Genomic DNA, 15,489 nt, shown 5'->3' on the forward strand with positions numbered 1-15,489 from the left:
GTTGAAGCAGGAGGTCCGGGGGGCCTCACTTACCACGGGCCCTGACTCAGCCCTGGGAGAGAGTTCCCTGTGAGCGCCCATCCCCCAGCACACATCATAGATGCTCCAGGCCTGGTCTGGGCCCTGAGTTCTGGGGTCAGATCTGGGGCTGAGCACATCCTTCCTCCCCCACAATTTCTGCCCCCACTGATCTCTTGAGACCTGGGGTCTCTCAGCTTCAGACCTGGGAGGAGAGGGGCCCCCTCCCCGCTCCCTTCCCCAAAGCTCACCGAGGCAGAGAAGGGCAGTGAGGGTCGGGGTCGTGGCTGTGCCTCCCATGGTCCCCAGCCGTGCTGGTGTCTCACAAAGTCCACAGAGCCAGCAGGACAGACAGACACGCGGGGGCTGACAAGGTGCAGGCTCTGTGTGACACGTCTTGGGTTCCTCATCAGCCTCCCTCTGCTCTCCCTGAAGCATGGGGCCGAGGAGACAGCAGTCTCTGGGGATGTTTCAGGCCAGATCTGAGACTCACCAGATCCCCCTGCCCCACTCTGCCTTCCTGTCCTCCCTCCTCATGCCGAATCCAAATCCAGAGAGTGACATAACATCCCAGAGCACGAGGCTAGAAGAGGCGGGCCCAGGAGCGGCCCCGACCCCTGTTCCCATTCTTACTCTGCCTCTTACGTAGGCTGTGTGATCTGGGGCAAGTAACTTCCCTTTCCTGACCTTCTGTAAATGCAAATTTTGTTCCTTTCTTTCATCAGCTAGTCCAGTAAGGCAGTATTTGTTGAGCAATGACCATGTTCAGTCATGGTGCCAGACACTGGAGATTCACTGGTGAAGCCGACAGATTCCTTTCCTGGACTCATGGGGCCCAGGGTACTGAAAACAGACATTGCAAATATTTACATGGCAAACAATTCAGTTATAGTCTTGTGAGACTGTTACAAGTTGGAAGAAAAAAGAAAACGGGGAGCAATGAGTTTCATTAACAGGTAGACGCCATGAAGCCTGGGTCCTGGTTGTGAGGTGTCCTTCTGGTGGATTGATGAGCAGTAGTTAGCTCAGGGGTGGTGGTGGTGGTGGAGGCATCCTTGACCAGAAAGATCTTGAGCTGTTCTCAGAACTGAGAGCAATTAGGCGAGGGCTGGGGCCTTGCCACACAGGCTCTTGAGCGCCATGTAAGTATTTTGGATTTATCTTTAAAGCAATTGGAAGATTTTAAGCAGCAGAGAGTTTGAACAGATTTCTATTATCAAAAGATTACCCCCATATAGAAAATGTAACGCAGGAGGGCTGTATTGATAATTAACTCTATTAATAGTAAAATTCCAACATTAATCTCTCTCCTGGATGATGTGGTGATCAGTATTTTAAGTCATTTATGTGGTTTTCTCCTATAAACCTTACACGAACTTATAACAACATATATTTATAGTTGAGTGGAATGAAAAAGGAAGGCTTCTTGGTCTGGCAGGTTGGAAAGGACATGGCTCCGTTCACACTGGCCAAGGGGGCAGTCTGAGGAGGTGCAGAATTGTTCAGTAGCTCTGTGTATGTGTGTGTTTGGGGGAGACATGGTTATGTGTGATGAGTTTGGCTCGGGAGGGAGAGCGGCGTTTGCTGGGGCTGATCGTTCACAGCCTGGAATATCAGATGATGCGCCTTGACTTTGTTTCGAAGGTGGGAACTGTTGGAAGGGTTTTGAGCAGGGCAGGTTCAGATCCGATGCGGTTATAGGAAGAGTCCTTTGGAGGTGGTGAGAGCAATGAGCTGGAGTAAGGAGTGGAGCCTGGATTGGAGGACCGGGAAGGAGGCTGATGTGATGAAACAGACAAGATGTCCTGAGCCTTGCGATGGATCAGGGACATTGTTAAGAAGAGCTCAAGGAGCACAGTGTGTGGATTTGGTGGTTGGATGTGAAGTGCAGGAGACTGGGGAACTGAAAGCGCTCCCACTCTCTGCCTTGGTTGCCTGGAGGAGCCAATGGGGTGGTCATAAGTGGGGTGACCCCAGGAGAGAGGGACACATGGGGAGATGCTTGGAAGACTGATCACGTTCTTTAGAGTGAAGCACAGCCCTGCCTCCTGACCTGGGACTGGATTTTCTTTTCCCCAAACACTTCCCTTCACTGACTTCCTTGTGCCTCTAATTCAGCACCATCTTTTTTCATCTCCCTTTTTCCTGAGTCAGTTCTGCCTCCTCAGTGCCCCTTCCTCCCCTGGGCAGAACTCTTCATCTCATTCTGTGAATTCTTTCTCCAGGCATGGGGTAAGAGCATAGGTTGGAAGCAAAGATTTTTTAAAATGAACAACACCCAGGATCTGTGAGGCCATTTATATCATTGCTCTGCCAGCAAAAGGAGAATGATATCAATGAACAAAAAAATTTTTTTGAGGAGCTAAATACTGACGATTTTACAGATTTTTTTTTGATGTGGACCACTTTTTAAAAGTCTTTATTGAATTTGTTATAATATTGCTTCTGCTTTATTTATTTATTTACTTATTTATTTTTTGGCACCGAAGCATGCGGGATCTTAGCTCCCTGACCAGGTGTTGAACCTGCACCCCCTGGCGAAGACGAAGTCTTAACCACTGGAAGTCCTTCTTAACCAGGGAAGTCCCCAGATTTGTTGAAAGTCATCCATTTACTTGTCCAAGATGCTCCACAAATGAAAAATTGGATAAGGTTTTAAAATGATGCCCATGAGGGCACACAGCAGAAGCAAGAAGAACTACAATCCTGCAGGCTGCAGAACAAAGACAACAATCACAGAAAGACAGAAAAAATGAAAAGGCAGAGGATTATGTCCCAGATGAAGGAACAAGATAAAACCCCAGAAAACCAGCTAAGTGAATTGGAGATAGGCAACCTTCCAGAAAAAGAATTCAGAATAATGATAGTGAAGATGATCCAGGATCTCGGAAAAGGAATGACGAAAATGCAAGAAATGTGGAATGTGGAATCTTAAAAAAATGATACAAACGAGCTTATTTACAAAATAGAAACAGACTCAGAGAATAAACTTATGGTTACCAGGGGTAAGGGTGGTGGGGAAGGATAGTCAGGGAGTTTGGGATTGACAAAAAAAGAAATTGTATATCACTATATTGTATACTTGTAACATATAATATTGTATATCAACTGTACATCAATAAAAAAGTAAAATAAAATAAAAACGATGTCTACACATCACAATCATAATCAAACCAGTGGGAAAAAATTTGAAAGCATCCAGAGAAAAGTGTCAGGTTCCATACAGAGCAAAAAGGATTTGAACGATTACAGATTTCACATCAGAGACCACTATGGTCAGATTTATAGTTCTGAAAAACAAGAAGAGCTAACCTGGACTTCTTCTGGATATATTCTTCAGGAATGAAAGGAAAATAGTCATTCTTAGAGGAAGGAACACTGAGAGAATGTGTTGCCTGCAGAACTGCTCTAAAAAAAGTGATAAGGTAAGTTCTTCAGGCAGAAAGGAAATAGTTCTAGAGGGAAACTTGGAAATTCAACAATAAAGGAAGAGCAAAAGGTGGTAAATATCTAAGTAAATGTAACAGCATATTTTTCTCGTTTCCTCTTAAGTTCTTTAAAATATGTATGGCTGTTGAAAGCAAAAATAACGATGTCTGGTTGAGCTTTTAATATATATAGATGAATACATATAACAGCTACAACATGATGGGGAATGAGGGTGAAAGGACCTGTATGGTGATAAGGTTTCTGTGTTTCTCTTTAAAAAAAAAAAAAAATTATTTATTTATTTGGGTGCTCCGGGTCTTAGTTGCGGCACACGGGATCTTCATTGAGGCATGCGGGATCTTTAGTTGTGGCATGCAAACTCTTAGTGGCATGCAAACTCTTAATTGCAGCATATGGGATCTAGTTCCCTGACCAGGGATCGAATCTGGGCCCCCTGCATTGGGAGCGTGGAGTCTTAGCCACTGGACCACCAGGGAAGGCCCCTATGTTTCTTCTGAAGAGTTAAAATATTAACTCTGTGGAATTAGGTGTGTGTATTATAATGCCTGCAACGGCCACTAAAAAAACAACGTGAAGATTTTCAGTTGGAATATCAATAGATATAATGGAATACTAAAAATATACTCCAGAAAGCAAACAGAAGGAAGGGAAGGGAAACTTGAAGAGCAAACAATAGAGGGGATAAAGAGAAGACAAACAATAAAAGGGAAAATGTAAATATAACCTTGTCAGTAATTACATTAAATATAAATGGTGAAAGCACAATTAAATGGCAGAGATTGTAAGACTGGATTAACAGCAAGTAAGACCCAAGTATATGCAGTCCTCAAGAGGTTCACTTAATACAGTGGTATGAATAGGTTAAAAGTGGTATAAATAGGTTAATAGGATGAAAGAAGGTATTATGCAAACATTCATCAAAAGAAAGCTTACGTGGCTGCATTAGTCTCCTATTGGTGTTGTAACAAATTACCGCAAACTTAGTGGCTTTAAGCAACACAAATGTGTTGTCTTACTGTTCTGGAGGCCACAGACACAAAGTCAGTCTCAGTGGGCTGAAGTCGAGGTGTCAGCAGGGCTGCTTGCTCTTAGTGGCTTTGTGGTGAGAATCTGTTTCCTTGCCTTTTTCAGCTACAAGGGGCTGCCTGCATGCAGCCCCTGCCTTGTGGCCCCTTCCTTCCATCACCCCAACCCCTGTTATCACATGTCCTACCCCTGATTCTGATCCTTTTGTCTCCCTCTTACAAGAAGCCTTGTGAATACACTGGGCTCACCCAGATTACCTAGGATAATGTCCCATCTCAAAATTCTTAATTTAGTCGCCTCTGCAAAGCCCCTTTTTGCTATGTAAGGTAACATATTCACAGGTTGCAGGGATTAGGGCTTGGATATCTTTGGGACAGCAAGGAAGTGACATTACCTTCCTTGGTGGCTGTGCTGTACAAGACAGTACAATAAAATGTATCAGAGGCCTTAGAGCAAGAAAATTATCAGGGGTAAAGATAAAAAGGTCAATTCATCAAGAAGACATAGTAATCCCAAATGTGTGCGCACAAAACCACAGAGCTCCAAGGTGTATAAAGCAAAGACGGACAGAAATGAAAGGACAAGTAGATAAATCAACAGTTATAGCCAGGGACTTTGAGGCTCCTCTCTTGGTGAGTGATAGAGCAAATAGGTGGCCAATCAGCAAGGATATAGAAAACCTTGACTATACTATCAACCAGCTTGACCTAACTGGCGCACAGAGCACACTCAGCCAACAGCAAAGTACACCTTTTCCAAGTGTGCATGGGATACTGGCCAAGGTAGTCTTCATCCTCGGCTATTAAAGAAAGCTTAACAGATTTAAAAGAATTACTATCATACATCACTTCCTTTCTGACCCTAATGGAATTTAAGTTAAAATCTATTATTAGAAAGCTATCTGGAAAATCTTCAGCTATTTGGAAATTAAACAACACACTTCTAAATCATCCATGGTGAGGAACTCAAGGAAAATTGGAAAATATTTTGAACTGGATGAAAATGAAAATACACTAACCTTGTGAGATGCAGCTAAAGCAGTGTTTAGAAAGAAAGTAAGACCAGCAAGTGCTCATATTTAAAAAAAGAATGGTTTTTGGGACTTCCCTGGTGGTCCAGTGGTTAAGACTCTGTGCTTCCAGTGCAGGGGGCATGGGTTCTATCCCTGGTTGGGGAACGAAGATCCCACATGCCTTGTGGCAAGGCCAAAAAAAAAAGAGAGAAAGAAAGAAAGAATGGTTTCTAATCACTAAGCTAAGTTTTCATTTTAAGACACAAGAAAAAGAAGAGCAAGCTCACCTCAAAGTAAACGTAATAAATATTAAAGGACAGAACTACATGAAACTGAAAACAGAAAAACAATAACAGAAATAAATGAACGCCAAAGCCGATTCTTTAAAAAGGCCAATAAAATGGACAAACCACTAGTCAGAGAAATCATGGAAGAAAGAGGGAAGACACAACTTGCCAATATTTGGAATGAATGACAGGGTATCACTACAAACCCCACTGCTATTAGTAGGGTAATAAGAAAATATTACAATTCTGTGCCCATAATTTTGACAACTCGTGAGAGACATAGACTACCAAAACTCACTTAAGGAGAAATAATCTGAATATTCTTTAAAAATATTAAAGAAATTGAATTTGTAGTTAAAACAACTCTCCAGCAAAGAGCACTCCTGGCCAGCGTGGCCTCACTGGCATGTACTACTAAACATTTAGGGAAGAAATAATGCAGTTTTACACAATCTCTTCCAGGAAATAGAAGGTAGAGAAACACTTTGCAGCAATTTTATGAGGTAAGCATTACTCCAAACTCAAATTAGGCAAAGACAGTACAAGGAAAGAGAGCTGCAGACCAATATCCCTCAAGAACATAGAAAATTTCTCCCCAACATATTGGTATATGAAAGCCAACCATAGCTGGAAAGGATAACATGTCATAACCAAGTGTGATTTATCCTCAGATGCCAGGCTGGTTCAATATTTGAAAACCAGTAAGGTTAATCCATCATGTTAATAGACTAACAAAGAAAACCCACATCATTATATAAGTACATGCACAGAATGATTTGATAAAATTAATTAAATGCCCAGCTGTATAGAATAGAAGGGAACCTCCTTAATCGGATGAAGAGCGTCTGGGGTCTACATTTACCTAATGTCATGCCAAATGCTTTCCCTCTGTGGTTGGGAAGCAGACAGTGACGCTCTCATGACTTCTCTTCAGAATTGGCCAGTGCAGTAAGACAAGTGAGAGGGAAAAGAAGCTTACAGATTGAAATGGAAGGAATAAAACTGTCTTTATTCCCAATCTACATGATCCTGTATGGAGGAGTTCCTAAGGAATCTACAAAAGAGCTTCTACAACTAGTAGGTGAAGGAGCAAGGTCTCAAGATAAAAGATCAATATTCAAAAACCAATTGATTTCATTCTACAAATTAACAAAGGACAACTGGAAAGCACAATTAAAACACAATACTCTTTACTATAGCACCGAAAACCATGAACATGTAGGAATAAACATAAGTATGTGTAAGATCTGAAGACTAAGAACTATAATACGTCGGTAAGAGAAATTAAAGAACAACAAAGAAAGATATACCGCATTTATTGATTGAAAGACTCAATATTTTAAGATATCAGCTCTCTCTAAATTGATATGTATTCAAAGAAACACCAGTCAAAATCTGAACTAGCTTTTGTAGCAATTGACAAGCTGATACTAAAATAGAAATATGTAAGAGCAATAACAGCTCAAGAATTTAGAAAAGGAATAATATTGGATGTCTTATTCCAAGACTTAATATGGAAGGAACAAATGTAGTGGACGGTGTGGAATTTGCATAAGGATAGGTGGAAAAAATAAACAGCAGAGATTCCAGGAGTAAACACACGTATATGATCAATTGATTTTTAACGAAGGAACAGAGTACTTCCTTGAGGAAAAGATAATCTTCTTAACAAATGTTTCTGGAAGAACTGGATATTTATTTGGAAAAAATGAAGCTTCACCTTTACCTCACACCATACACAGTAATTCACATGAAATGGATCATAGATCTAATTGCAATAGCAAAACCATAAAGTATCTAAAAGGGGACATTAAAGAAAATCTCCACAACCTTGGATTAGACAAAGATTTTTTTTAAAGGCTTTATTGAATTTGTTACAATATTGCTTCTGTTTTATGTTTTGGTTTTTTGGCCGCGAGGCATGTGGGATCATAACTCCCAACCAGGGATCGAACCCGCACCCCCTGCATTGGAAGGCTAAGTCTTAACCACTGGACCAGCAGGGAAGTATGTTGATTGTGGTGACAGTTGCTACGTGAATTTCTACATTTGCCAAAGCTGATCAAACAGCACAAAGGGGGTACATTTCATGTCTCAGTATACATACACATGCATACTAGCCAGGCTCAACCAGTGTCCATTCCACCAGGATGAAGTCAACCTGCCACCACGTGTCTGATTTGCTTCCATAAGAAATGATGCAACGTTAAGGACTCAAGTGTTCCTTTCCTCTGCTGACACAATGGACATTCAGCAGTATCTGTAGTTAGATCGCTCTCGGTGAATGGCAGTCAGTCCCTGCTTCCAGGCTGATGACTAGCCTCCATCTCTGTCCTCGGCCATCCTTCAAAGGCCCAGTGTGTAAGCAAGGAGGCAGAGGCTGGCAAACATCCACTGAACCAGGCGTCCTGTCCCCTTGGCTGTTAAGGACCCTGTCTGCAGTGAGGCTCTGGGGGGGACGTTAATACCTCATTGAAAGACCACGTGCCTCGTGCCCACTCCTGTACCCATTCCTCCTTCCTGGGTATCCTTGTCCCCTCCCGCTCAGTTCTCCTGACTGTCTAGGCAGGGCGGTTGCTCCCGTCCCCGGGTCTGTGTACATCTTTCCCTCTACCCTGTTCTCTTTCCACACACACAAAAGGTATCCTGTTCATCACCCAGATGTCTGCCCTGTGAAAGCATTTTCCCTCAGTATCTTTCAGATACAGGGCTTAGAGCAACACCACCCCCAAACCTGACGCTGCCCAGACGTGACCCAGGCCGTAAAGCTGCAGAGGACAGCTGAGGGAGGGGTGTCACTGTGACAGGTAGCCGTGGAGGTATCCTGTGCCTCTAACCCCTGCCTTTGTGGGACTTACCTTGTTCTGCGGACCTCTTCCTGGCCCCAGGTTTACCACTCATCCAACAGTGGGTTGCAACCCAATGACTTGGTGGGAATGACAACACCTGGCTCATCATGGGAAGTTTCAGCTGCACAGACACTTGATGTCTCTTTGTCAGTCAGTCAGTGTCTGTTGGGAACCAGGAGCCTGCCAGGAGCAGTTTTCGTTTTAATTAATTTTATTTTTGGCTGTGTTGGGTCTTTGTTGCTGCGTCCAGGCTTTCTCTAGTTGCAGCGGGTGGGGTCTACTCTTTGTTGTGGTGCGCGGGCTTCTCATTTCGGTGGCTTCTCTTGTTGCAGAGCACGGGCTCTAGGCGCACAGGCTTCAGTAGTTGTGGCGCACGGGCTTCAGTAGTTGTGGCTTGTGGGCTCTAGAGCTCAGGCTCAGTAGTTGTGGCGCACGGGCGTAGTTGGTCCATGGCATGTAGGATCTTCTGGGATCAGGGCTCGAACCTGTGTCCCCTGCATTGGCAGGCAGATTCTTAACCACTGCGACAGCAGGGAAGTCCTTAGGAGCAGTTTTTTAAGTGGCGTCTAGCTCTCTGTTGCAGGTGGTGGATGTGGTGACATGAACCCGTAGGGCTAACTAAACCTCACCTCTAACACGGGGGCTCAGCAGAGAATTCACACAGCCTCCGGTACACCTGGATACCCGGGGTCCTGGTACTGCAGCCTGAAGCTACTGCAGAGCCCCACCTTCCTGGGGGCTCCACTCAGACTTGCAAGCTTCTCAGTAACCTGAGAAGGCACTTGTTTTCTCGAGGATGATATATGCTGCTTCCACAAGCCGAGAATGCATACCCAGAATTGTGCCTCTTTCTCAGTGTTAGGTGTTGCGAGGTGCAACGGCACGTGATTTACTACACAGGGTATGTCTTGGCAGCCCTCAGAGAATAGGCCCTCTATAAAGGTTGCTGCTTTGGCAGGCTCTGAGTCTTTGAATTTCCCTTTCTTTCTTTCTTTCTTTTCCTTCCTTCCTTCCTTATGTCCCACCATATGGAATACATACCAGAGTACTCTCCACCCTCTAACCATCAGGTCCAATTAGCAAGATGTCATCAACGTTGTGGACAAATGGGATGTTATGCCCAGTGTCATGATGCCAAGGGTCCCTTTGGACTGTGCTGTGAAAGAGGGAGAGTTAATTTCTCTCTGGGCAAAGTATGAACGTGTACTGCAGTCCATTCTAGGTGAAGAACTGCTTCTTAGTTACCAGATCCGCAGCTGCATAGAAATGACCAAAGGCTGCCTGATTCTGTTCTAGGAAAAATATGCATCCCTCACAGCAGCTGTGACAGGACTTAGCGCTGGGTGAAGTCTGAGGCCCTCCACCACCAACCACCCTTGATCCGCTCAGTGTTTGCAGGGGCCAGGCTGGTGTATTAAGCAGGGGTGCGATGGGCCACCACCACTCCCTCCCTTATGTCTTTGAGGGAGGCACTAACCTCTGCTCTTCCACCTGACCGCAGGGTTGTTTTTGATTTACCATACACTGGGTTATACGAAAGTTATATTGTGTTTTGTTTTTCTGTTCATGCCAGGCAGCTAGCAGGATTTTACATCCCCGACCAGGGCCTGAACCTGCACCCTGGGCAGTGAAAGCGCAGAGTCCTAACCACTGAACCTCCAGGGAATTCCCTGGAAAGTTATATTGTTAAGTATACAGAGTCTGCTTCCTTTCTTTAAAGACTGTGTAACTATGTTTTGGAAGTTGATTAAATGACTTTGTGGTTCAGCTTTGTGGTTCTTTTCAAGGCTTAAAAAAAAATCTGCTTTTGGGTACATCCTAGGGTTAGTTTGGCCGTACTGTGAAGGGTAGGTCTGCTTGTGATAAATCTTCTCAGTTTTCCTTCACCTGAGATTGTCTTTATGTCCCCTTCATTCCTGAAGGATAGTTTCACAATGCATAGCATTGGGGATCGACAGTTCTTTTCTTTCAGCCCTTGAAACTGTTGTGCCACTACCTTCTGATAAGTCCAAGGTCACGTGAGTGGTGGGTTCCCTCCACAGTGAGGAGGCATTTCTGTCTCACTGCATGCAAGGAACTTCTTCCTCTTTTTCTGGATTGTGATGCGTCTTGCATTGGATTTCTTGGGGCTCATCCTGTTTGGGGTTCACTGAGTTTCATATATGCATAGACTCATGGCTTCTGCAAAGTTTGGGGAAATTTCAGCCATTATTTCTTGAATAGTTTTCCAATCTTATCCTCTTTCTCCTCTGGTTTTAGGACTCAGATCCCAGGGATGTGAGGTCATCGAGAGTCCGTTCTCATGCTTTTCCAGAATATGTGCTCACTGGTGTTCAGACTAATTTTTATCCTCGTATCTTTACATCATTTCCTCTGTTGCCTCCATTCTTTTGTTGGGTCCCTCCATCCATGGAGCCTTTTATTTTAATTATTGTATCTTTCAGATCTGAAATATCCATTGCATTCATTTTTTAAAATTTATTTGTTTTATTTTTGGCTGCGTTGGGTCTTCGTTGCTGCCCGCGGGCTTTCTCTGGTTGCGGCGAGCGGGGGGCTACTCTTCGTTGCGGTCCGCGGGCTCCTCATTGCAGTGGCTTCTCTTGTTGCGTATCACGGGCTCTAGGCATGCAGGCTTCAGTAGTTGTGGCTTGCGGGCTCTAGAGTGCAGGGTCAGTAGTTGTGGCTCAGGGGCTTAGTTGCTCTAAGGCATGTGGGATCTTCCCGGACCAGGGCTCAAACCCGTGTCCCCTGCCTTGGCAGGCAGATTTTTAACCACTGCGCCACCAGGGAAGTCCTCCGTTGCGTTCTTTATGTCTTCTCGTTTTTTTGCTGAGCCTTTCTAGTTTTTTAGATTTATTTTAAGCATGTGTGTAATTGCTCCTCAAAGCATTTTTATTATGGCTGTTTTAAAAGCCTTGTCAGAAAATTCCAAAATCTGTGTCATCTCAGTGTCAGCAGCTGTTAAGGATGGTTTTTTCTCACTCAAGACGAGATTTTCCTCGTTCCTGTTGTGGCGAACGATTTTTCAAATTAGACCTGGTCATTTTGGATATTATGTTTTGAGAGTCTGGGTCTTATGTAAATCTTTGTTATAGAAAGACTTTTCTTACTCATGGCTGGGGCACTGACTCATTACTGCCAGGTGGATGGGGCAGTCCAGGTACCCTACTCGGTCTCCTTTGACACCCACTGTGTCATTACTGGGGGTCTTAGCAGTCTTAGTGTGTCTGCTGCCTTCTCTCTACCCTTCAGAGTACAGGCAGACCTTGGAGATATTGCAGGTTCAGTTCCAGACCACAGCAATAAAGTAAATATCACATTAAAGCGAGTCCCACAGTTTTTTGTTTTCCTAGTACATATAAAAGTTATGTTTACACTATACTGTCGTCTGTTAAGTGTACAACAGCATTGGTCTAAAAACACAATGTACATACATTAAAAAATAATGCTGTTGGGGACTTCCCTGGTGGCACAGTGGTTAAGAATCCACCTGCCAATGCAGGGGACATGGGTTGATTCCTGGTCTGGGAAGATCCCACATTCCGCGGAGCGACTAAGCCCGTGCACAACTACTGAGCCTGCGCTCTAGAGCCGGCGCACCACAACTACTGAGCCCATGTGCTGCAACTACTGAAGCCCGTGCACCTAAAGCTCATGTTTCCCAACAAGAGAAGCCACTGCAATGAGAAGCCAGCGCACGGCAACAAAGAGTAGCCCCGCTCGCCACAACTAGAGAAAGCCCCACGCGCAGCAAGGAAGACCCACCACAGCCAAAAATCAATAGAATAATAATAATAATAACGCTGTTGGGAAAAGGGCACTGATGGGCTTGCTTGATGTGGGGTGCCACAAACCTTCAATCTGTAAAAACAAAAACATCCCTGCAATATCTGGGGAGTACAATAAATGGAGGTATGCCTGTATTCTTATGTTTGTTGTGTATGTAAAGTCCAGGAGTCTTACTGTGCTTTGTGGGGGGTTAGGGAGACATACTTCTATTTTCTCCTGCTCCAAAACTGGAAGTCTGAAATGCAACTGACTTTTATATATTGTGATGATGTACCCAGTGACGTTAGATAAATTCTTTTCAAATTCGAATAATAGGTCCTTATTCTATTTTGGATTTTCCACTCACACAATTTTGTAATCTTGAGCAATACAGTTTTATTCCATCCCTCAGTGCCTATCACTTTTTTTTTCTTTATTTAATTGGTTGGTTCTTCCAGGCCTGCCGAATAGAAGGGTAATAGTGAACGTTCCTGGCTCACTTGCAATTGCAGGCAGAAGGATTGCACGTTTTTACCTTTAAAAATGATTTCTATTGTAGCTTTTAAAAGATGCTTTTACAAATAATAGGAAATTCCCTTTTATTCCTGAGTTTTTTTCATTATAAATTGGTGATGTATTTTATCAAAAGCTTTGCATCTGTTGATATGATGATTTTTAAAATTTCTTCTTTTAATGTTTGAATTGTATTGATTGATTTCTGAGGATGAAACCACCCATGCATTCCTTAAAAAAAAGTACCTGCAAGTTCATGATATATTACTCATTTTATATAGCAATGAATCTCGTTTGTGAATATTTTGTTTAGGAAAACAAAAGACAGAAAGACAGAGCTTCCTGTGATTTTCCCATTTTGTAGTTTCTTTGTCAGGCTTTGGTCTCAATTTTTTTCTGGCCCGACAAAAGGTATTGCAGGGAGTATTCCTTTCCTTCCCTATTCTCTGCAGAAGCTGTGTAAGTTTGGTGTGTGTGTGTGTGTGTGTGTGTGTGTGTGTATTTCATAAGTGCATACGTGTTCAGAAGCATTCACCAGTGAAGCCTTCCGGACACAGAGTTCACTTTTTGGGAAAATTTTAAATCACAGACTCCACATATTTAATATATACAACAATCCAGATTTCCTATTTATCCTAATGTTCATCATTTTGGTAAATTATATTTTAGAGAATTTTTGTCCATTTCATCTACATTTTCTAATATAATGGCATAAATTGTTCATAAAATTCTTCATTTATATAAAGTCTGTAGGATCTGCCGTAGTGTCGTGATAACGGTAAAGCATGCCTTCTCTTTCCCTTGGTCATTGTGCCTATAGGGTATATACGTGTGATTAATGTTTTCAGGATTGAAGTTTTAGGCTTTATTGATTTTTCTCTACTTTTTCTTTGTCCTCATTAGTAGCTACTCTTGTCATTGTTATTTCCCTGCTTCTACCTTCATTTGGAATCATTTGCTATTCTTTTTCAAAATCATTGGTAATTGAGCAGTCTGTTGCTTTTTTCCTAAAACGTGAGGATATTAGTTATCTTTGAGGGTAGAATCAGGTGACTGCCAAAGGGTCCCAGGGGCTCCTGGTGGTCTGTGTTGGGAGTCCAGGCTGTCTGTTGGTCGTTAGGCGGTGTCCACTGCGGGCAGGCAGCTCCTGTGCCTTCCAGGGTCCGTGCAGTCTTCCTCCCTGGAGCGTGGGGTCTGGGTCCTTCCTGGGCTAGCGGACGGCGAGAGCAGCATACACGCTGGGCTCTTCCGGGGGCTTCCCTGACTGGGGGGCAGGGGTTGCAGTCTCCCGTCTGAAGGTCGAGTGGTTCAGCTGGGCATAGGTCACATCCTGGGGGGCTTCAGATGCGGCGGCCTGCGGTGGGGGAGAGGGAGGGAGGGTGTGTGGTTGGGGTGGGGGAAGCCTGGGGGCCCAGACAGAATGGGACCCACCTGACCGTCCCTCTGCCCGTCCTCTTCCGCTTGTCTGTCCTTCGTGTCCAGCAATCTCCCCGACAGGGAGGAAGGAGAGGTGGCCACCCCCCGCCTTAGTCTTGATCTTGAGTGGTTCACCTGGGCGTACGTCCCCTCCTGGGGGTCTGCATCCTGCCTGTTCTGCTGGAGGGAGAGAGTAGGACAGAAAGGGGACTTCCTGGATCCACTGTGATCTCCTTCCGTCAGCTTTCCACTGTGTTGGCAGAGTGATGCTTTAAAACCTTAGGTCAGGTCACTTTCCTGATGGAAACTCTGGGGACCTCCTAACACCTTGGAGCCTCTGGATTCTTTCTACGGTTCTGATTTCAGTATTAACACGTTATCTCCCTTGCACATTTGGCTCCAGCCGCACGGCCATCTTCCTGCAAAAGCACGTCCCTGCCTCAGGACCTTTGCACTCGCTGCCCCCCCGGCCATGCACTCTGTAACCTTCTCTTGCTTCACTTTCCTTATCGGGACCTTGCATTCTAGGACGCTACCTGCTTCTTTACATATAGTCTTCTCACCCACCAGGTGAGCTCCCTGCTGCACCTGCAGCACCTACAGGGAGCCGGGGGCATGCGCTCTCCTTGTGCACCACTTTTGGGTGAATGAAGGAAGGGGGGCCTGGGGACTTTCGGGTGATTCACTTATTCACAAATCCTCTTGAGACGTGGGGCTTCTCTGCAACGCCAGAAGGTCAGACAGAGGACGGGGAGCCAGGAAAGGGGACCCCGAAGGAGGGGCCATGAGGTCACAAGGAAGCAGGAGGGGAGGAGTCACAGCAGGACGACCCAGGAAGCCCGGAAGGGGAGGTCAGTGTGGGACGCTGCTGGAGCTGGGATGTGAGGACAGAGACGTGTCCATTGGACTGAGTTTGGCAACAAGGAGGTCTCTGGTGGCCTGGACAGGAGTAGGGGTCTCACCGGATGGTCCAGCTGCACCCTGTCCTCAGGCTGTGTGTCCTTCACGGCAGCATCTGCTGGGGCAGAACAGGGTGTGTATCGCTTGGTGGGATCCCCTGAGATCCCTCAGGGCTGGAGCCCCCGCAGTGCATCCAGAAGGGGCCACTGAGACCCAGGGGTGAGGGGAAGTGTGGGGTTTCAGTCCGCAG

The sequence above is a fragment of the Stenella coeruleoalba genome, assembly GCF_951394435.1.
Source record: "Stenella coeruleoalba genome assembly, chromosome: 20".
Lineage (NCBI taxonomy): Eukaryota > Metazoa > Chordata > Mammalia > Artiodactyla > Delphinidae > Stenella > Stenella coeruleoalba.